Genomic DNA, 8,774 nt, shown 5'->3' with positions numbered 1-8,774 from the left:
CTCTCTCTTTTCTCTATTGCTACTTGTATTGTTGCCTTACCTAGCCGGCTGAAAGCCAAGGCTAGGCTGTGGGAAGCTTGCTTATTTTTCTCTACATTTGCATTTTTTACTTGTATGTTCTAATTAAGCTTTTGCATCAACAACAACATGTTTCTTTACTGTCTCTTTCATCTGTGTTTGTCTCCTGTTTGTATTTAACCAAGTTCTATTATTAAACATGTTGTAATCTGCCCCTTCCTGTTCTGAATTAATGCTTATTTCCATTACTTATTATGACTTGTGAATCCTAAATCCCCATCCCCAATGTGTTTAGTATTTGTGGTTGATTTGGGGCATGACAACATTGGACATTGCTGTGCATGACCCAAAACTGATTCCCCTGGGATCATAACCTCCGTGTCTCTTCTAGATGTTGTGTGTTCTAATTGGTTTATAGGCATGTCAGCACCTTCTATTGTTGTGTATGCCCAAAGTTGATCCATGCCTATGTACATGGGCTCCTTGCAATTAATTTACAACCTTTGACCCCCTTTGTATGAAGTTATTAACTTTGTATGTTACTAATTACTATCACCCTTTACCCCTCTTCTTTATCCCCTCAGTTTTAAGACTTTGTTCCTGCACTTTCACTATCTTCTTAGACTTATGTTCTTCCCCTCTTATGTAAGATTTGCTTTGGGACCATGAGCTCCGTCTGAACTTGGACACATAAGGGCTGGCCCTTCCATACTGCACTCATCTCTATCTGATTATGTAACTTGGGTGTGAGCATTGTCCGGGGTCCTCTTGAGACCCTTAGAGAACTTTGACACACTCAAGTCTGAGATCCTGAAGGGTGCCTAACACCTTTCCCTTGGGATAATTTTAAGCCCTTACCCTATCTCTGGTCGCTCAAATAACTTAGAATTGAACCCTATAAATGTCCTAATGCACCTTAAATTATTAGGTGGTGCCTCTTCAAAAATGCAAAAACCAGTTCCAAAAGGAACGAGTTGTCCCATATCAAATGTCATAAACCCGATTTTGCGAGAAAAAGGGGGCACGACAGCATGGCGACTCTGCTGGGGACACTGTTCTTTTACCAATTAAGATTGTCTTGTGAATTTGTACCTCTTTATGCGCAATTACTTGTTTAATACCGTTAAACATTTAATTTCCTTTTCAACTGCAAAACTGACTTATCTTCTTTGTTTCTTTCCTTCACTACTACTTTAAATTATGAAACTGCTGTATTTACTGCTTCATTAACGTGTAAATACATGCCAACATGATTTTAATTATTGCATGATCATGCTAAACATCATACTCCACTCGTGCCAAACAAATACCACAGCAACGCTTATAATGAATGGTTGCGTTCTTCCAATATTATTACACCCTAAATTCGAAAAAGGCATATTTACGGTAAAACCAGTCGATCGGCAGTGCAATCGACGGTTCCGTGCCTTTCCCTCTTAAGTTGTCTGCTTAAAGGTATCAGTCAAAAACCCTATAGAAACCTTACTCTGTTTAAACTATGCATGCATCATGGTCAAACCTAGCCGGGTCAGTTATGTTGTCCACATAATGATCCTTTAAGATTGCTTTGTCCAAAGTCCACCAGGTTTCTCTAAAACCCAAACGGACACCATCACGTTCTGTGCATTTATTTGGAGAAGTAAATGCTTCATACTAATTGTTGATGTTTAATAGTCGAGTTTGGTGGGGGTAGGGTTTTAACCCTTTTGTTTTGCAGAAAATGAAGAATGAGGTCCCCAACTTCGGTATGGCTAGAATACCCTCACTCTTGCTAGACTAGTGGAGGAGTCTTCCATCAAATGACCAAATCAATGAGTGGAAAGAGAGGGCCGCTAAATCTAGCGAAAAGTTTGAATATCTGGAATACGGTCTGCTAGAATTGGAAGGAAAAGTGAGGAAATGATTCACTGAATGTCAGTACGCTGAGGGAAACGAAGGAGAACACCTGGCAAAGGCATTTTTACTGGTAAACCTACGAGAACTGGAGAATTTGATCAATGAGAGCATTCAACCTGAGGAAGGTCCTTCTGGGACCAAGTAGATAGGAGTTTATCTTTTTCGCTTTATAAATGTAATAAGGCCAATGGCCATTAGTGACTTTTTATTTCCAGTTTATTTAGTGTCAATTTGGGATTCGTCTTATTTTCTATCAATAAAATGAGGCATTTAGCATTCTAAGTTCTCCAAAACAATTTGTCACTAGGCCTACCTCGGGCACAAAGAGGTCCCTAAATTAGGACACGATTTACATTCCTGCACTATGTGTTTAAATATTGCAATACTTATTTATGATCCTCACTAACTTGTTACCTTTTTGTTTTTACTTTTGTTTCATTATTCCCCTCCTCAAAGGTTAGTTCGTCCACTCTGGCAACATCATACTATTCTATGAGATCTAGGGACCCTCCACTCACTCCTCTTCTTAGTCTAGTCAAAAACAAGAACAAGGGCAAGATGGAAGATGTGAACAACGTCAGAAAGGAGAATGCAACTGAACGGGTAGAGGCCACTAATGGTCATGGTACTGAGGCTCCTAAGAAAAATGTATCTGAAATTGAACAAAAATTGCTGAGATTCAAGGAACCTCGATCAAGTTCGAAATCTGGCAAGCTTGTCATTTTCCCTCAGCACCCTGGATATCACCTTTCCCAATACTCAAAAACCTACACCACCTCAAAATATCCCAAAGCAACAAAATCATCCCTCTCCTGACACTATTCTACCGAAGACCTAATGCAATACCTTTCACACCCTAAATAACACCCCGCTACTCATCCCAAAACTCTAAAACTCTACAAATGACAATTTTTATACCCATCATAACACCCCCATCTAGGTGGAGACCATGCCATACTTTGCCCAACTCATCTCCAGCACACCCGAGTCTGATGATAAAGACTTGCTCATCAGGAACCTAGCTGAGGAACTTAAGAAATTGACTAGCCGGATTCAAGGCGTTGAAGGAAGCAAGGGAATTGAGGGGCTGAACTATGAAGATCTTTGCATACAGCCCGATGTTGAACTGCCCGAGGGGTACAAACCTCCGAAGTTCGAAATGTTTGATGGTACAGGTGATCCAAGGGTCCATTTGAGAACATACTGTGACAAGCTAGTTGGAGTAAGGAAAGATGAGAGAATCCGCATGAAGCTGTTCATGAGGAGTCTGAAAGGAGATGCGATGTCATTGTACATCAGTCAAGATACGAATAAGTGGTCAAGCTAGGTACGCATGGCGTCCGACTTTATGGACAGGTTCATGTTTAACACAGAGAATGCACCGGATGTGTTCTATATTCAAAATCTAAAGAAGAAGCCTGCAAAAACATTTCGCGAGTATGCTACTCACTGGAGGTCCAAAGCTCTTAAGGTCAAACCTGCCTTAGAGAAGGAACATATTAACAAATTCTTTGTCCGAGCTCAGGACCTACAGTATTATGAACAACTAATGATGATCGACAACAATAAATTTTCTGACATTATCAAACTTGGTGAAAGGATTAAATAAGGTATCAAAAGTGGTATGGTTACAAACTTCGAGGCCTTGCAAGCTACAAATAAGGCCTTGCAGTCAGGTGGTGTGTCCAAGAAAAGGGACATATGAGTCGTAATGGTTGCACAGAGAACTAAATCTCCTATAAAATACCAAATTTACCCAACACCTCCACTCATATATCAACCAACTCCGAACTACCAAGTACCGTCACCCTCTTACCAAGCTTTACTGCCAAATTATCAATCACCTCCACCTCCCACATATCATCCTACTTCGCCCAGATATTCCCAACCCACACATGAATATCAAACCTACAATACTCAACCATTCCACTATCAATCACCTCCTACACACCAAAACTTTCCTATACCTCGACCAAATTTTGACCGCGGACCTCCGAAAAAGTATACAACCATTGCTGAACCTATTGACCAGTTGTACGAGAGACTCAAAGCTGTTGGTTATGTTACCCCCATCCCTGATGCAACTCTTGAGAACCCTTATTAGTGGGTAAACCAAAACAAATCATGTGCATACCACTCTGGCATGAAGGGGCACACCATCGATGAATGTCGTTCTTTCAAAGACAAGATCCTGTCCTTGATCGATAACAAGATTATTGTGTCAAAAGAACTCGCTCCGAATGTTCTCAATAACCCTCTGCTAGACCATAAGGGTGGAGGGGTTCACATGATTGAAATAGAGAATGATTGGGATCCTGAGGGATCAATAGGGTTGATCGCAGAAGGTGATGACCCAAAGAAGCCAATAGTTACTCTTAATCCAATCATAGTCCAGATTCAGCCATCTGGGGACTCTGAGGTAAATATTCCTGTGCCACTTGAGTTTGAAACAATGCCATCTCCAAAGACACCGACACGAATTGAGGTCTAATTCGTGTCTTCGGCAAATGTACCCATACCATTTGAAGTTGCAGTTTTACCACCCAAAGCACAGGCTCCATTCGGAGTAATGATATCCACGTCGATCCCAGTGGCGATGTCAACCATGACACCATACCATACAAAGGCTATACCATGGGATTAGACAGCCGAGGCAAGGAGGAAAGGCAAGGTCAGCTTCGAAGATATTGTTGCCGCACAAGGTATGACGATGAGTAGTAGGGTTTATACCATGGAACACCTAGCCGAGTCAATCAAGCAAGCCTCCAACCGACCACCTATTATTAAGACAGGTCCAGATGATCTTTGGAGAAAGATACAGGCCAAGGAATACTGGGTCATCGACTAGTTGAACAAAACGCAGGCCCAAAACTCCATTCTTGCTTTGCTACAAAATTCTGAAGCACACAAGAGTGCTATGCTAAGGGTACTGAGCGAGGCATACGTACCAAGCAACATCACTAGTGGGGAAATGGCTAACATGGTAGGACAAGTTCTAGAAAGTCATAAGATCACATTACAGGAGGACGAGCTACCACCTGAAGGGTTGGGACACAACAAAGCACTACACATCTCTGTTCAATACGAGGACTACTTCATTACCACGATCCTGGTCGACGGGGTTTCCAGTATCAACATTTGTCCACTGGTAACACTCAAGAAATTAGGTAAAGGACTGCACGAGATAAAGGATGGAGCAATCAATGTGAAAGCTTTCGACGGCTCCCAAAGGTCCACTATTGGGGAGATTAGTCTGTGTTTGCAAATGGGGCCAACTTGGTTCGATGTTGATTTCCAAGTGATAGACGTGCCGGCATCCTACAATCTGTTATTGGGACGGCCATGGATTCACGCTACAAGGTTCGTAGCGTCAACACTGCATCAGGTAGTAAAATTCGAATGCAATCATCAAGAGGTGATCATTCACGACAACGGGAGCAACCCTATATATAGTTGCCAGACCATTCCGGCAATTGAAGGGAGAAGGATGCTAGGCGGAGAAACTTACCATCACATTGAACGGTTAAATTCTGTTGACAAACATAAATGGTAGGATAACAAGATCGAGAGTATACTAAATTGGAGTGGGTACGAGCCTGGAAAGGGACTTGGAAAGAATCTTCAAGAAATCGCTAAACCCATAAAACTCAAGAAACATGGCACTACTTTCGATCTGGGATACGAGTACACCTGGGAAGAATTCAACAACTGGTTACCACCATGGCGCGGTCCTTACTATCTACTGAGTAGCCGATACCACATTTGGAGCAGACTTTCCAACCGACCGATATTATTTATGGGTCAGATGAAGAGGAAGCACTGGCAGCAATGAAGAACTTGTTCTTAGAAGACAATGACATGGATTGTTGTGTTGTTCTCGATGAGGATGGGGAGGAAGGCCTTTCCATACAGGCCATAAGCAAAGGAGCACGCCTCAATAACTGGACCATCAAGACAACCAGAGCCTGACAAGCCTCGGGGTAGCAAGGCTAAAACAAGTATCATGCACTATTTTTATTTACTAAATGATTTTTTTTCGCATTTTACTTCCCACAATAAAGATCTCCAATGTTCAAAAATAGTTATGCAATTTAACAAAGTATTTTAACTTTTCCTGTGAATCAACACTCATTATTACTTTTCTCTCATTACTTTACTTATACAGCATTACTATTACTTATCTTTATGAACCAATGACTGTGACATGCAATGAGACAATTCAACAAATGGATGTAGATTCAGATGAATATGACATACCAGAAGAGATTGTTAAGAAACATGAGAATTTTGATAAATTAAGTCCAACCTGGACAAAGCTGAGATTGTTAACCTGGGAGATGCAGAAAATGTCAAAGAAACACGAATCAGCGTTCACTTGTCGCCATTAGAAAAGAAAGCATACACAGATTTTCTAAGGAAATATGAGGACATATTCGCCTGGTCATATGATGACATGACTGGTTTAAGTACGTCTGTTATAACTCACAGACTGCCAACCGATCTAACATGTCCGCCAGTAAAGAAAAAGCTCAGAAAGTTCAAGCCTGATATGAGCCTGAAAATTAAGGAGGAAGTCACTAAGCAGGTCAAAGCTAAAGTTCTCAGGGTAGTAGAATACCCAACATGGTTAGCCAACATTGTGCTAGTACCAAAGAAGGATGGGAATGTCAGAGTCTGTGTCGACTAACTAGATCTCAACCGGGCCAGTCCAAAAGACGACTTCCCTTTGCCTAATATACACATCCTGATTGACAATTGTGCTAGGCATGAGTTGCAATCATTCGTGGATTGTTTTTCTTGTTATCATCAAATCTGGATGGATGAAGAAGATGCTGAGAAAACGGCTTTCATTAAACCGTGGGGAATGTACTGTTACAAGATGATGTCGTTCGACCTGAAGAATGCAGGGGCCACCTACATGAGGGCCATGACTACCATTTTTCATGACATGATACACAAGGAAATTAAGGTATATTTAAATGTTGTCATCATCAAGTCCAAGAGAGCCACCGATCACATGGAAGATTTGAGGAAGTTCTTCAATAGATTGTGAAGGTACAACCTGAAACTAAATCCCGCAAAGTGCGCATTTGGGGTTCCTGCTGGAAAGTTGCTTAGGTTCATTGTGAGTTGCCGAGGAATAGAACTGGATCCATCAAAAGTCAAAGCTATTCAAGAATTACCATCACCAAAGAGCAGGAAAGACGTAATGAGTTTCCTAGGAAGACTTAATTACATCAGCCGGATCATAGCACAATCTACAGTTATCTTTGAGCCAATCTTTAAGATGTTGAAGAAGGACGCCGTTACCAAATGGAATGATGACGACCAAAAAGCTTTCAACAGAATCCAGGAATACCTGTCAACACCACCAATCTTAGTCCCGCCGGAGCCAGGTAGACCACTATTACTCTACCTTGTAGTATTGGATGGAGATTTCGGTTGCGTTCTGGGCAGCATGATGAAACAGGGAGGAAGGATCAGGCCATTTATTACCTCAGTAAAAAGTTCACCTCGCACGAGGCTCGGTATTCTCTGTTAGAGCGCACCTATTATGCTTTGACTTGGGTAGCACAGAAGCTGAGGCACTACTTCTGTGCCTATACTACATATCTCATATCAAGGATGTATCATTTGAAGTACATCTTCTAGAAGCCCATGACCACTGGAAAGCTAGCTAAATGGAAAATCTTGTTGAGTGAATTTGGCATTGTCTACGTAACTCAGAAGGCAATCAATGGACATGTACTAGCAGATCACCTTGCTGAAAATCCTGTGGAAGGAGAATATGAACCCCTGAAAATGTATTTCCCTGACGAAGAGGTATCATTCATAGGAGAAGACATCGCAGAATCCTATGATGGTTGGAGAATGTTTTTCGGTGGAGCAGCAAATTTTAACGAAGTTGGCATAGGAGCAGTCCTAGTATCAGAAACCGGTCAGTATTATCCGGTGTCTACCAAACTCAGGTTCCCATGCACCAACAACATGGCCGAGTATGAAGCCTGCGTTCTAGGACTCAAAATAGCCACTAAGCCGAGAAGAATGGGCAACCAAGAATTCCAAGATACTCCCGTATATGCATCATGTATAGGAATTGAGAAAGAGGATCACAAAGACAGAATTCCAACATGTTCCCAGAATCTAGAATGAGTTCATCGATGCATTGGCTGCCCTATCATCTATGATTCAGCATCCAGACAAGAACTTCATTGATCCCATTCAAGTTAAAATCCATGATCATCCATCTTATTGTGCCCATGTTAAATAAGAAACAAACAGAAAGCCTTGGTTTCATGATATCAAGGAATATTTGGAAAATGGAGAGTACCCAGAACATGCAAATCCTACTTAGAAGCGCACGCTTCAGAGATTGTCCAACAATTTCTTTTACATCGGAGGAATCTTTTATAGGAGGACTCTTGATTTGGGATTACTAAGGTGTGTCAACGCAAAGGAAGCATCCAAGATACTAGAGGAAATTCATGCTGGGACCTGCGGTCCACATATGAACGGTTTTGTCTTAGCAAAGAAGATACTCCAAGCTGGTTACTTTTGGATGACTATGAAAATAGACTGCATCGAGTATGTCTGAAAATGCCACCGCTGTCAGATACATGCAGACATGATAAAGGTACCTCCAAATGAGCTTAATGCAACAAGCTCACCATGTCTGTTCGCTGCTTGGGAAATGGATATTATTAGACCAATCGAGCCTGCCGCTTCCAATGGACATAGATTTATCCTGGTAGCAATAGACTATTTCACCAAATGGGTCGAAGCAGTATCTTACAGAGCAGTAACCAAGAAAGTCATGGCAGACTTTATCCGCGATCGCATCGTTTGTCGATTCGGGATTC

This window comes from Nicotiana tabacum, chromosome 6 (genome assembly GCF_000715075.1).
Source record: "Nicotiana tabacum cultivar K326 chromosome 6, ASM71507v2, whole genome shotgun sequence".
Lineage (NCBI taxonomy): Eukaryota > Viridiplantae > Streptophyta > Magnoliopsida > Solanales > Solanaceae > Nicotiana > Nicotiana tabacum.
Note: the sequence above shows the minus strand (reverse complement) of the source record.